A 16073-nucleotide genomic window follows, 5' to 3' on the forward strand; every position below is an offset into this window, starting at 1 on the left:
CACGTCGGCAGACTTTTACGAGCAGGATTTTTTGGAAAGGTGTAACGGACTCCACATGGAATTCATCAAGTTGATGGTCTGTCAGGAATATCTGCCATCGGGAATAAAATAGACCTTTGAGTCTCCACTGGTCACATATGCACGTGTTTGGGCAAAGCAATTGGCAAGATCCTCGGAAATGATCGACTCAATGTCTCCTCGAATGAACAAATCGAGTTCGTGGGATGTGAGGTCATTGCGGGCAAGCATTATTTCGGCGCATAACAGAAAAGAAAAAAACAAGTTTATGTTTCTCAAACAGTCCCTGACTTTAAAAATAAGAAATACCGAGAAACGTGCAAATAGGCGTCGATGGATATTGCTTGGACAAGACAGTCCAGTCTGGTGTCCCCCGACTCGACACAGTCCAGAATGGATTGGGAGAAAATCTATTTGTGGTTAATGAAAGCATTTGAAGCCTGTTTGAAGTATTGGAGGGAGAACTGGTACATTGGGTCTACTTTGGCCATGTCCGCGATGACAAAATACAGAATTGCGCCTCGCTCAGCAACACTTATGTAAACGTCCCGTGCCCGAGTAATCTCTTTTTCGGTTATTTCCGTCTGGGCAAGACGAGAGGAGATTTGGCTGAATTGGCCTGAGTAAGAAAATTGAACAACTTTGGATTCGTTGAGAGCAGTGATGAGTTGAGTATTATCGAGGACATTTCCTTCTGAGTCGTACAAAGGACGAGGACTCGGTCGATGATTGCCTTAAGTTGATTTCTGTCATTGTTTATTTGAAGGATCAATTCATTCCGGTCTTGTTCTAGTTTTGGCTTCTCGAGTTGGACGACATGACTATCATTTATCATTGGTCTCTTGCCTCAGCAGTTGATCTTGGAGTCCCCCCAGTGTGACTGTAAAATTGATTACTGTCACTCGTGTGAATAGGTTGGGCTGGTAAACGGGATTGTTCAATTTTGTGGTCATGTAAAGTCGGAAATGAGGGTCGTATTCCACATCTCGGTCCCCCAGTGTGATCACCCCGTCCTATCAATTAAATTTATCGCTCACTCTCTTCTCGAGGACTGAGTAAAGAAGAGGGTCCACTGACTCTCCCACATCCTCGATCAACAAAGGCACCCCAATTCGAATTGCGTTCTCTAATGTCCTCGCAAAATGCTTGTCCGTCATTTAATAACTTTAAGGTCATTGGCAGCCTCCATGCTTCTTATCCACGTGTTGGCCTGTTCTTAAAACAAAGAAGGAGACCTGTCCTTGTGGGTCAATCATGAGTGGCCATCGTTTCCCTTTGTGGCGAGGAGTGCGTTCTGAATGGAGACTTGATTGTTGGGAAGTTTGTTGGACGTCCAGTGGCGCACTTGATAGGGTGAGGCAAATATTTGTATTATGTCATAGTCCTCTGATATTGGTATTCCCTCTCTACGCGCATACTTGACCCATTTCGATATTAGTCTCTCTCGGTAACCAACACTGAATGCACCCACATACGTCACCCAAGCAGAACACACCATTACATTCCCAACGAGGTCCTCAATCTTTTTTTCCAGTGTCTAAAATTTGACGTTCTCTACCAAACTTTTATTTCGGCCTCCCAGATTTCTTTCTCGTCGCCCAGAGCCTCCATTAGCTTGGAAGCGCGTCTCAGTCGACCGGTCGTGGTTGAAATCTGTTTTTCCAAATTTCTCTTTTCAAGGACACTGGCCTCATAGGCATTTTGTAATTCGCTGATTTGTTGTTGGACGTTGCTGAGTTGGGTCTGCTTGGTGTGGAGAACCGTCATGACTTGCTTCAAGTCTTTTTCGGCCACAGCAAGTCTTGTGTGTTTCAACTAATGTACCTTTCCTTTTTGGGCCGGACAGTTTTGTTTACTTGGGCAAACAAATAAATAGCCCTAACCCACATGCATAAAGATTTACAGGCCTAAACCATAAAAAGTGACTTTACTTTTGACACTTTTTCAATCACTTGAGGAGTAAAGTTCTCATTCTCGATGTATTTCTTGAGTTTCCGAAGCACTGAATCGTTTATGTTCTCTTTATCGTAGTCGTATAGTTTTCTGATCAAGTTAGTGTCCGACAGCAGTTGCTTTGCGGACGCCCAGTCGGTTCTAAATCAAAGATTCGAAAAGACTTTAAGTGAAAGAGGACACACACAGCTTCCATGACAGTCTGCACTAATTCGGGTGGGGTTTTGAATACTCTGATTTCTGCAATGTCACTTTTATCGAGTGCGTCGAGGGACTATTTCTCATCATAACAAATTACTTTAATGGCAGCCTCCAGTTCAGGCAGAGCCTCCTTCAGGTCACGTTGAGCATCCTCCGCTATGGCCTTGGTTTCTTCCGCCTTTACCTTCACCACAGCCTCGTCCTCTAGCACCAGTTTCCGTGTCTAAGCGTTACTTTCAGATCCTCACAATATCTGCTTTGTCCTGGTCTTCCGACAATTTTTCCATTAACTTTTCAGTTTCCTTTGACTTTTCTTTAAGCACAGGCTCCAGTTGATGGAGTTGTTTTTCCATTGAAATGACGATTTGGTTAGTTTCTATCAGTTTGGCCAACCCGTTTTTAATCTTTTGATGTTCCCGAGAGAGGTCCCTTGAAATAATGAAATGCAATTACTCTTTGGTCGTGCTAAGCATAGATGTAAACAAGTTGAGTAATTCGATATAACTGACTGGATTGAGGCAATAATGTCTTCCCATTTCTTCTTCAAATTTGACTGACATTTTGTAGACACTGCGATGCACTCGAATGCAGCAATCGCACAATTTTCCCTAGACTGTGCTTATTAACACAACCATTAAAGTTTCGTCTTTCAATTCTATTTTACTGATAAATGAGTGTGCCACTGAGTGCAGTCCCTCATCTTTCCATTCTTCAAACCAGTCAATAATGCAGCAGTTCACTAAAGATGGAAACATCCTGTAAACAGTCCGAAATTCAGACGCACTCAGTGTAATGACAACGTGCAAATTCCGCCTGAGTAGTGACTATCACATTACTACCGCACACGATCGATGAACGACTCATAGACCGCCTCACGACTGTCAGTCAATCCCTCAGATTGACAGCTCATTATAATTTGTTCCACATCCTCGTCCTCAAATAAGTCGGGCACATGGCCGGAATTCAGAATGTCGTTTATTTCTTGAAGAAAGTCTTTAATTTGATTATCTGCGAGCAGAAAGACGACATTCCGGTCATCAATTCCCGCTATTTTGTAAAGTTTTTTGACGTCTTCTCTGAAGGCTGTGGAGTCGTATTTGGGAGTGACTTTGATCTCAAAGCACTCATATTCGTAAATTTGTGCGGCCAGTCTGAAATGACTGATCAGTTTGACCTGGTGAAACATTTCTTGCCCGTTCCCCCAACTCCCACGAGGAGTCCATTCCCCCGTTCTTGGCGAATTATGCGGGCGATTCGTGAAACATGCTGAATAGCGTCTTCAAACAAGATCAAGTCACTTTGATACTGACAGTAGAGAGAACTCTCGTTAACCTCAGTGAGCATTCTTCTCAGCTTGTTTTTGTCCATTTCCTCGTACTTTCCCCTGTTCATCAAATCACCGTAAATTGGAGGGTTGGTCATGAAAGACTACAAATGAATGAGCCAAACACTTCGTAAGTGGAAGAGGTCTGTCGCAAAATAGTTTGAAACAAATTTTGGTCAGTTTGATCGATGAGGCGGTCTTGAAATGCCCTGGTGATTTCATGATAGAACAGTTTGTAAAGTGATTGGTCGTCGAAGATGGTCTTGACTTGCATGATTCCTGAAACACGTGCAAACTCTTACCTTGGAAACATCTTGCCAAGTCTCTCAGATTGAACGAGTAGTGACACTTAGAGGGGGTCGGGAGCAACTCGTTCTGCATTCTCTGGTAAATTTCGACGGAGGCCAAAATCACCGAGTCGACTGCCAGTCTGACTTGGTGGGGAAATTCCATAACTTGCAAAATGTTCTGAAGTATACTCATCCAGACCACCTGGAAAATATGTTTGAGGTTGTGATCTGAGGGAGGGGGGACATTAAGGATGGAAAAATGCCGAGTGAAGCGATTGGTCATGCACCCTTGAGGTCCACAGGCGGCCATCAATGTCACGTCCTAGAAATATTACAATCCCTCAACTGTGATCCATCGCCAGCTCAGTGATTGCCGATCATATAGTCCTCTCATGTCCTGCAACTGCCTCAACAATTCGATTGGAGGCTGGCACCCATAAAGGTCGGGTTTAGGCATGTTTACGTCATCAAGGAAGACCACCATATGCTTCCCTTTCGAAGGCCCTGGAAAATATGCTCAATTAGTCACCTAAGATGTTGCGACGGTGTTTTTCAAGTTTAGCTTCAATCATTTGCTGAATGCTGGCACTGCTCGTTTGCGCCGAAAAATTGAGGGAGAGAGGCAAGACATTTGACTGAGTCCTCAATTGGTGCAATGTGTTCCGTGCAATTACAGACTGGGACATCCATGACTTGGTACCTTGCCAACTCCACTTTTCCCCACAAACATGACGGGCATTTGGACTGTGATCAACTTATCAGCCAAAAAGCCGTATTTGACAGTATCACTGTTTGGGACAATCATATCGAAGAACCCACTGCCCGAATGGAAGGGGGGAATGGCTCGTTCCCAATGCTCCATTTTTCTTGTCTCCGTGTCCACGTAGTAACTCCAGAGATCACCTTGGCCGGGAATCTGTTGATTGACAGGAGCTACCCTGACGTCGCCGTTCTCTTCAAAGAGTTGTTTAATGAACGTATCAAACACATCCCAGTCAGACTCGACTAAATTCCCTCCGATAGCCCACAAGTAGCAAAAAACGAAAATTGTAGAAATAACGGTTCGAGAAGGCTCTTTGAGGGGGAAGAGAATAGACTCGATGAGTTTGCAGAGAGTAGTAACCTTGGCCAAATCACACTACAAATTCTCGACACGTGCAACCTGCCGAATGACCTGGGTGGTCTTGGTGGACACAAAATGAAGACCCTCGTCTACATATTTCGTAAATAGTTCGAGAATGTGGTTGAAAGTGGTCTCACTTAGTTTGTTCTTGTGCGACTTCAGCCATCTTTGCACCCACGGAAGCCATCCGAGATCTTGTGAATCAACGTAGAGCATTCCACATCTATTTGTCCAAAAAAATTGTCTACCGACTGACAGTTGCAGGCGAGGCGACGGACAGGTCCTCGACTTCGAAAAGCATACGAATGTTTGGAGTGAGTTTAATACGCTCACTGTTGGGCAGACAAAGCATTTTATTGTCGTCAAGTACAGTGTTCATGTTCTCGATCCACGAAGCATCCACAGGTCCGTCGCAGATGACCCAGTGGGGGTTGTTGGCCTGTATTTAATGGCAATGACTTACAGAAACGGCTTTTCTTATTGTCAGGGCCATCAGTCCGTCTTTCCATTCCAAAGTCTGTTTGTTCACGCCGCCGTAGAGTTCTTGCATTGAAATGGCTTTCGGGTTGATCACACAAGTCTCCACTGATCCCACGTGTCCCTCAACTTGTGCCAACGTCTACTCAATGTGACATGTCATTCACTTGGTACAACGTCGTCTTGCCACCACCGGTGGGTCCCACCAGCATTACTCCGTGCCTTACCAACATTGTCTCGTACAATTGGACAATTTGCTTGGACTGTGCCTTCACAACACTCAAGTTGTTTTTCTGACAGATATTCCCAATTTCCCGACTGAACTCTTCGTAGTCGTTTTCACCAACAGTGATTCCTGGAAACAAGTCAAGGACAATGTCCTGGGGGTTAGTTAAACATTCCACCAGAAACAAATCCGCGTCTCGTCTCAGAAATTTGGGGAGATTGGCCCCTCGGATTGCCCTGATCAAAACGATGCTTTCATCCTCGTCTGGATTTTGTTGTTTTTGCGAACCGGCCATGACCAAGACTGATTTGAGGGCTCTCATGCCGAAATCGTAGTGATCCTGCTGGGAGAGTTGCTCCGAACAGAGTTTGTAAAGTTGGACAACTTTGTTGGAAAGGTATTTAGAGGTTTGGAAGCCTTGCGAGTAGAGAATGACCTCTGCAATGAGTTCTAATATAATAAAGTAATTTGGAGGACTGTAATCGGGGACCATCATAGAGAAGGGACGGAAAAGTGCTTTCAAGTTGTCAGGCAATTCTGTACGACCAGCATAGGAAGGATTCATAGTTATAAAAGTAGCACAAGTTGGGACAAGTTGAACATTTTTTCCTTCAAAGTTGAATGTGGTTAGTTTAGCTGCTTTTGCGTTGCGTATTGTGATGAGTTGTTGGGCAATGACTGAGAGGACTTGAATATCAATTCGATTGAACTCGTCGAAACAGCACCACGAACCAGACTGGACAAGACCAGTGAAAAACCGTCCCATGGTCTACATAAATTGATGAATTCAACTTGATAGTCCAATCCGTCCGAACAATTGAACACAACACAATGCTTTCCCAGTGTCTTGGCCAGGTCTTTGGTGGTTTCGGTCTTTCCGGTGCCAGCAGGACCAGCTGGTGCCCCGCCAAGGTCGAACTGGAGTGCGCCCATCAAACAAATGTAACAACGGTCCTGAATACAGAAGAGAACATACAGTAAGGGGGGTGATCACCAGTCGGGAGGACGCTCCCACATATTCGTAGCCGTATTTATATTCGGAAATAGACATTCGCACAACACAGTCCTCGGCCTCCCAGTAATACCGCAGCTGTTTTACCCATGCAAAATCTCCAATGTCAGTGACCTATTTTTACTTGAATATGTTTTACTCTGTCTGCAACAAGTTGACTAACTATGTCTCGGCAGTGGACATTGATTGTTATAAGTGTGCAGAGAATTTGCTGAAAAAGCTCTGAGTTGGGCTGTCGCACTTGATCAGCCAAATAATTCAATCGGGCTACGCTCGTTTGCTCAAAATCAGACATTTGTGACCCATTGGATAATATTTGAGAGATGGTCTCACACCAGCATATTTGGGACACTGTCAAGACCACCTGCGAGGGCCACGTCTTGACCCACTCCTCAAAGGGTTTTTTGCTGAGGAGTGCCTTCTTGGTGTGATTACGCACACTAATGAGCATGGCCTCTTCTACATTGGACAGCCAATCTTCCACGTTTCCACGAGCACGGAGACCCTGTTTGGTCAATTTATGTGACACGAACTTTTCTTAACTTGACCTTTTCGCCTTCGGGAGATATCATGGCAAGTATGTTAGGAGTGCTTGGTTCGAATTCGAGAGACTTTATTGCGTCGAAACATTTATTCAGATGTGGCTGCACTGCCATGGGGTTTCGAGTCTGAGCCAAAATGTCCAAAAGTTGATCGTTGGAAAGAAAATAGAACCGCGGAAAAGCCTCTCTTTTTGTTTCCAAGTACTTTTCGAGACATTTGAGAATTTGTTGAAGCATTTGATTGTTGTTGGTGAAAGTATCAACCAGTCCTGCTTGTTCGAGGGAATATGGTACCTGCCTGAGTGCATGCTCGAATTGCCAGAGGCACACGATGAGTCTTCCTCATTATTTCCTTGAACGACTTGTCCACTTTGGAAAAGAGTTTGGACTCCTCGGGAAGCTGTCGTTGTATCTCAGGGGCAGAAAAGATGGATTCCAAGTACATCCAAGACTTTTGGCATTCGAGCCACTCGTTCTGATCTCCATAATCACTCCACTTACCAGCGTGGCCTCAAAAACTTGGAATTGTTTTTTTAGTTCTTCTACTCTCGAACTGATCGGGCCCACATTTCTCGAGGAAAGGATACTGGAGACACCCACAATCGAATCATCCAAGAGTTGCTCAATGTCCTCAGTTCCTCCAAGCACATAAACGTCTCTTTGCTCTTTGTAGACAGGGACGTGGAACTCGGTATGCTTCCACGAGTCCTCGATCTACGATTTTGGGAGTTGAATACTTTTTTGAACATTGACTCGAGTGCGGCTTCGGATGAAGCCTTGGTGGATATTTCCTTAATTTGCTGGTCGTATTCAAAGGCATTGCATTGCTCTAGACTGCTGATAGTCATGGATTCAATGTTTATAATTTCATTGATCACGGCCCAGTGCCGTGCTTTCAAGGCCGGGTTTTTCAGGTTCATCAAAACAGGAATTTTGTACTTAATATAATTCACCTGCTAATACATAAAACTTCATACCCGTTCTTTCAACTGGCTGGTCATTAAATTCGGGGACAGTCCTTTGTCCAGTTTTTGCACAATCTTCCAATACTTACCCGTGATCGAGTCAAGTTGGTCTAAGTCGCACTGCTTTAGGTCGACCTACCACTGTTTATCATCAACAAACGTCAATCCATGACTGCACCAGGGTTTCCCATTCGTCTATCGAATTCCACAGAATCGTCTTGAGCGAAATTTCCTCTTGTACGTCTTCCAACTCCTCATATGTGGTGACCTCCAGTTGGAAACGCAGTTGGTGACTCCTGTACAATTCAGTCTTTTCTTTCAGTTCCTCCACACGTGCACCGTGGATTCCCAAACAACTCAGGATCTCTTCCTTATTTCCCGCCGGGTCAAGATTGGATGGATTCTGGAATTAGATATCGACCTACTTGGACACTTTTCTTGATTTCCTTGATTTCTTTGAATAATTCACATGTGTCCTTGTCCAGTGAGAGACACAGTTTCCGAATCGTGTCTTGTCGCTCAGCGGACACTTTATCGATGCTGTTACGCACATTATTTATTGTGGGAGTCACAGTCTGAGTCGCTCTTACTCACAAACCTGGTAGATCACGTCGTCTTCAGGGGGCGAGGGGACACTGAACTTGGAAATGAGTTCGTACATGTCCCTGATGATGTCAATTTCACTTTCCACAAAATCAATCTACGCTTCAAAATGGTCTACAAACTCGTTCTTGTATCTCGTCCAAGAAGAGCAGACTTTGCACAATTTCAGGTGTATCGCTCGGTCGCATATCCAGACGGAATTGGGCGTCATTGAGACCACTGAGCACTTTGTCGACCATCTGGCGTGCCTGGTTGGGAAGAACGTCGTGGATGTACTATACGTGCTTTAAGGGTCGTACTTGAATGCACCGATTGGGAGAGGGACATAACTTTTGTTTAAATTCACGAGCATCCACAAGAAGCAAACCGATAGCACGTTTCTCGACAATACTGATGGCCATTCGGCTTTCAATGTGATGCTTTTCCAATGAAGAAGCCAAGAACTGAACATGTTTGTTAAGAAACGAGTCAATTCCGAGGGCCTCGTCCATGTTGTAGAACTCAAGGTAACTGGAAAAAGTTTGCGCGTATTTATTGGCTGCTGAGAAGGCCTTTCCAATGCAGTCCTGCAATACGAGCACGGAAATACCTGTACATCTTTTCTGACTGCTTGCAAGTGTGTATCGTCTTCGAAGATAGCCTTCAAGTTTGGTCCCGTCCCACTCGTCCTCTCCTCAAATTTATTGTTGATGAAAGGTCTTTTGTTGGTGTGAAGAATTACTTTGTGAATGGGTGAAAATGAGGGTCAGGTAAGAGATTTTCTACTGCAATCATCGTTTTTGTAAAGTTGTTTCCTATTTCTTCCAATGCAGTCTCAAACGTCTCCAGATTGGGCGAGAATTCAATTTGTCCGTTTTCGAGCAGCATTTCCACCAGGAAAGAGGGACAGGACTCAATTACTTGGTCAAATGGTTTCTAGCATTGTCATTCCAAGGTACCTTTGCTTGCCTTATATTGACTTGGATTCCTGCCTCTTTCAGGCTGAAATATTCTTCCAAGTCCCCACTCACGTCTTGCTTAGTCCGAGTAAAACTGGAAATGATATTGTCGGAAGGAGTGAGGTTTATTTGGTTGGATAAATAATTTTTGATGGTCTCGATCGAGCGGACCGTGAGAGTGTGAAGTGCATTTGTGATCAAATAGTCCGACAAACAGACGAAACTACATTCTATTAGTTCACCTAACCATGTCAGTCGCCTGCATTCCTCTCTCTTGGCAGCCTGTTCCGTATAACTTAAATTCTCACAGGCTTCTGCGAATTCAGCCATTTCCTCTTCCTCAGAGTCACCTACTTGTGTTATCATTGCGAGGACTGTCGTAGATTTCACGGAATGGATAGTCGTCGGGGTTGAAACCCTTCTCGAGCAGGGCAGTTCGACAGGCACATTTGATCACGTCAATCACAATGCTTCGGAATTCCTTTAGTTTCTCCTGCATTTGGGCAGTCGACGAAGCGTGGTCTTGCACAAACTTGTCCAGACTCACTGTTTGGTCGTATGCCAAGTTAGTCAACGTCAGATCACAGATTCGGTAGCTCATTCCTCGAAGACTCAAAAGGGCGGACCGGAGAGGCTTGATATAAACACTGAAATCTACCGGATTGACCAAGAAAAGAGAGTTTTCTATTTGTTTTTTAGCACTTTTAATCTTTTCGCAGCGAATAGTCCAACGCCAGACCATGAATGCCTTCCATCGCTTAAATTGTTGAAAGGTAGGGATCTGATGGACTCGTTTTAATGTACTTTGTGGATAGCACGGAAATGTTTATATTCTTGTTCAAACACATGAAGGTGAGTAAAGTCAACTTCGTCGCCCTGTCTTGTTCGAGTGAAGCCTACTCCACTCATTGTGCAGTAATCCGTCTTTGAAATCTCCTGATAGTTAGTCACCCTAAAATCGACTGATTCCACTCACTTGAGGTTATAATAGTGATACTCCACACTCGACTTGCTTACTGCTGGGACCAAATAGAAGAACCCCACCCACGGGTTCTCACGAATTACCCCAATCGTCTCCAGCAAATTTCTATTTCCCCAGTATTCGTCCATAAACTTCAGTTGTGTCTCGATCTTGTTTCGAGGCAAACAAGCCAGTTCTTTCGGTAGCGACACCTCGTACTTGGCCAACACAGCCTACAGTAATCATATTGCTTTACCTTTCGCAATTGTATGTTGTCCAGAGATACCTTTTTCACTTTCGCCTTAGTTTTCACCTCCACTTGTCTTTTCTCCCGAATGTAAGACGGTTCTTTCTGCACTCTTCCCAAGAATGGCTAGACTTTTTATTTTTTACTCCAACCAGTGGCTCTAGCTGGGGCAGTTTGGGGCATCCCCCTCTCGTTGTCCCACGTACTTTCACCCACGGCAGTTCGCATGAATCGTTTTTTTCTAATTGTCACTAATCTTAGAAAGCTTACTTCTCATTCTGTAGCTTGGTTACAATACATGAATAACATTTCAATTTTTTTAGTTATTTAGAGCAGGGTTTCCTAAATTTTTTGTTTCGTGACACCCTTTTTTTCACCAAGACCACGCTAAAAACCGAACAAACGTCACGTGATCCCGATGCACTCAACCAGGGACCTCATCCTCGCTCGGTGATCCTTCACGAGCCCACACAAGATCGCACTGGGCGGCAGGCTGTTTTTGGCGGAGCATTGGCTGACGGGCCCAGGTTCAGCTTGATGAGGTCTTCCAGAGAAGCTGGAACCGGCCGTTGGCTATCATGTGACCAACGATCGGTTAATCTGAGGGCCCTTTGTTGGGCCTCCTCGATTCGCCTCCTGTTGGACCACGATAGCCGCGAACCCCATGATCCGCAAGCGTAGGCAATACAAGGTTCGAAGTACTTGCGGTAGATATTCGGCAGTACCGGGTGCGACCCGTTTTTCCATATTCCGGATAGAGTTCGTAGTATGTTCAATTTTTGTTCGCATTTGCGAAGGAGGTTGTCCGCATGTGGGGAGAAACAGAGGTGCATGTCGAGGGTTACCCCTAGGACCGTCTGACTCCTGCAGAAGGGTACGGATATATTATTCAGCTTTAAGTCGACTGACGTCCTTCCCAATCTTTAAAGAGCATCTTTAAAGAGCATGGAAAATGCAGATTCACATAAAATGGTAAGAGAGCATAGACAGACTGGTCTGACGATGATGGATACTGATTTTGTATTTACTCAAAAAATGAACAATGCTTCAATTCTAAATCTAAAAATTGTTTAACTTTTTTACCAATTCTTTCAATCCGTGATCTGTTGACATTTCAAAAATTTGTTGATATTCAGCAGAAGAAATATTTTCCAATTTATTGATCATTATGAAAGGATTCTTAATCTAATCATTATTCACTTTTTTGCCTGGAAAATATTTTTTTAATTCACTTTTAATTGCTCCAAATGATCTACTAGTTCACAAATGAAAGTTTAGAAGAAACAAGATAAGCGTTACACAATATTTTGTGACAAAACATACATTCGGCTTTCGATAAAGCATATTTATCACAGCACTTTGCAAATCCATATAAAGGATATTCGTCCAGCTATTTTCGTTTCTTTATCTTTAATTTTTATACAGACAATGATCGTCTTTTGAGTTATTTCAATAAAACGTTTTGTTGTTCATTAACTCGAATATAATAAATCTACAAAAAAATACTAAAAAATAACAATAACACTATAGATGTCCACACGGAACGTTATTTGTTGAAAATCTATTTATTTGGTCTAACTAAAATAAATTTACTTAAATAATAAAATAATTTTTTGAATTTTCGCGTCACCCCTAGTACTAGCCCGTGGTATTCACTTTGAGACACGCCGATTTAGAGGTGTAAATAAACGTGCAATTAAATAAGCCAGTCACCACAAAAAATTTAATTTGTTTAAAACCGAGCATCTTGTTGAGTTTTATATCGCTTACCATGCTCAAAAAGTGATTAAAATCGTAGGAGACTATGCATGGACAGGCTACTGCGTAGCAGAGAAGACGTCGTTTTTGTCTAAATGGAACACCTAGTTTTCCCAGACTGTTTTGATCATGTTCCGCTGACCTAAAAGTCTCTCTGGGCTGTCAAAGAATAATTAATTAGTGAGAATCAAAGATGTTGGAAAATCAAAAATGATTTTCTAGCGGTCTCTAGAATCTAGAAATGAATATAGAATTTGATTTCGTGAGATTTTTGATTAGAAATTAATTCTCAGTTCATAAATATTTATAGTTGATCTGACCACAAATCAATTAATAGATAAATAAATCAGTTTAATTTTAAGAAACCAAAAAGAATCTAGTTAAACTAATTTGGAAAATTCAACATTCGGTATTCTAGAATTCAAAATTTTTGGTCATTATATTAACATAAAATTTACTTACTCATCTCGTATAGAAGCAATGTTTCGAGTATTTCTGTCAACCTATAATCAGTAATAATAAAATAAATTTCGATTTTGCCATTAATTGATGTCTCTAAAACCAAAATTTGATCCTAAAGTTATTCAATAAATTAATATTATTTTTCAGATTCAATGTTTGGTGTGGAAGATATATTTAACTTTAAAGTAAGTCTCGGGCGAAATCTAAGCGGGCATTTATCTAAAATTTATGATTGTAATTGGTCAATATTTGAAAAGTATTAAAAACACTAATAAATATAAAAATTAACTCATATCAGTAGCTCAAGATGGGAGTATTATAATATGGGATACGAAGCGGATCACAATTTGGGACGCTGAGGGATTGAAATATGATAAAAATTATTTTATTTTTTACACATTAAAAATTCAACTTTGAGAATTTTAATAGGTTACCGTACATCCGTCTTGACTCGTCTTGACTTCTGTGTCTAATTGTTAGTTATGGTATTTCCAATGTCAGCAAAAAAAATAGCGCCAAGACCACCAATACGCTACAATTCCTGACAATCTTTAGCACATTTGGGTTATTTGTAACAGTCGCAACCAAATGTTAAAGGCACCGTATTTTTTGACTAAAAATCCATATTTGTGGCAAAATTTCAAAAAGTCTAAAAAATAAAATAATTTTTTAACTAAGATCGATAAGTTTGCAACAATTATAAAAACGTCGATGAAATATTTCTGGCAATTTAAAAATAGAAAAAACAATCCGTCCATATATTGGAGGGACCTTTTTAAAAAACGCAAAAAATAAATCTAATTTTATTTAATAGGTCAATATTTCGAAGTTCCGCCTTAATTCCTTACTACTAAATAAATTCTTTCCGGAATGAATTCAAAAAGTCATACAATGACGTCTTTTTCGATGTTATTCCATGCATTTTTTATCTCACTCCATAATCTCTGATTTGAGGACGCAATGACGTTTCTCATTCTATTTTTTAAACCCAATTTTTTCAAGGGGCATTCTGAGGGTTGGCCAATTTTATGCCTGGGTGATGGATCATCATGTGAGTCAAGTACATGTGTGTTGTTTATTTTAATCAAAATCCAAAAAATATATTTTTTAATTTTTTTGGTGAGAAGGTTTTAAGGACCTCATCATCGACGATATTCTTGATATGTAAGTTTTTTGGGTAGAAGATTTTTGAAGGACATTATCATTTTAGACTTGTTACCCATTATTGCCGAATTATAAGAGGGAAGGATTTTTAGATTTTATCAGTAGTTTGCCAACTTGAAGTTGGTGTGCACACACAGACAGACACCATACCATTTTATTATTAAGAAGAAAAAGAGGATTAATCAAAATCAAAAAACATAATTATTAGTGAGGTTAATTAGATTAAGGAGATTCATTATAATCGAATATTGACACCAATTTTGTTTTCTGAATTCATAATATTCCAGATAGTCCTAAACGCAATTCTGGCGCCTCCGACCATTACATCGCTGTCGAAAAACTTCCAAGTAAGATGTAGATGCATCGACTATATGATAAATATATCAAAAATACTATTGTAGGTATTTTGGGAAGTATCTTTTTATAAGTAAAAGAGATTTTATCTCCTTTCACAGGTGGACAATTTCCCAAAACATAATCACATGCATTGGAAATTGTAAAAATAGGAATGTGCGTTTTCATGACTGCTTTCGCTTTAAAATTGCTGATTGGCTCGGCTATAAATAAAATCGTATCTATACATATTGTTAGATTTATTTGTATCTCAAATTCTTTGCCTGCATATACAATACATGAAGTCATGTTACAATTTTTCACATCAATGCCTGTTATTTGTATTTTTGCCAAATCCCCGTAATATTTTTCAAATGGTATTAGATCGCAAGTCACATTAGACAAAATAAAAATAAAAATTGTTATTATCATATTTAATCACAGACGCTAACCTAATTATTTTAATGTTAATTTAATCAAACAAATTTTATTATTAAAAAACTAAAAAAAATTCTTTTAATTAAAAATTTTTTACTTGGAATCCGAGGGAAAATGAACAAAGCTGAAACTTAAAAGAATTAAAGAAAGGGAGCCACCTGGAGTGGAGCATGCGACATACAGTGGGGCAAAAAAGTCATGGCACCTTTGCAAATTTTGACTAAATTTAACAATTCTTTGCAAAAAAATTATTAAATACATTACTTTAAAAAATAAATTAGTAATATAGAACTTTTTAGATAAATTATTAAAAAAACTATCTTAAAGGGAATTATTAATAGTGCACTAATTAACGATTTATTTTTAAAAGTCAATTTTTTGAGAGAAAAAAGTAATGGCACGAAATCCAATTAATATTTAGTTGCATTCCCTTTTGCTAGCAGAACTGCTTCCAATCGTTTTTTTAAGAAAAAATTAGTTTTTGACATTCTACTTTAGAAATATTTTTCTATTCTTCGTAGCAAATTGTTTTTAATTCCTGGATATTTTTTGGTTTTCTTAAGCCAACTTTTATTTTTAATATTTTCCATAAGTTTTCGATGGGATTCAGGTCTGGCGATTGACTTGGCCATTCCAAAACATTTATTTTGTTTTTTTCTAACCATTTAACGGTTACTTTTGACTTGTGCTTAGGATCGTTGTCATGCTGGAATGTCCAATGTTGTGTCAAATTTAAGTTCGCGACCGAAGGTAAAAGACATTTTTCCAAAATTTCGCAATATTTAAGAGAATTCATCATTCCATCAATTACAAATAGTTCACCAACACCTGTTGATGAAAAACAACCTTACAACATGATACTACCTCCCCCGTGCTTTACGGTAGGTACGGTGCATTTTGGGATATACGCCTGATTTGATTTGCCCCAAATTGAAAGCGTGTAGTTCAGTCCGAAAAGTTGTATTTTGATTCGTCCGACCACAAAATATTGTTTATGAATTCATTTTCTTTGTTCAAAAGATTTTTTGCATATTGGAT

The 16073-nt window shown here is 40.7% G+C and overlaps 1 pseudogene; it reads right to left on the reverse strand.

The window, feature by feature from the left end:
• Positions 1-327: 327 nt before the first annotated feature.
• LOC115230515 lies at positions 328-11713 on the reverse strand (annotated as a pseudogene).
• Positions 11714-16073: the final 4360 nt, after the last annotated feature.

The sequence above is a fragment of the Octopus sinensis genome, unplaced genomic scaffold (assembly GCF_006345805.1).
Source record: "Octopus sinensis unplaced genomic scaffold, ASM634580v1 Contig15715, whole genome shotgun sequence".
In the NCBI taxonomy this organism is placed as follows: domain Eukaryota; kingdom Metazoa; phylum Mollusca; class Cephalopoda; order Octopoda; family Octopodidae; genus Octopus; species Octopus sinensis.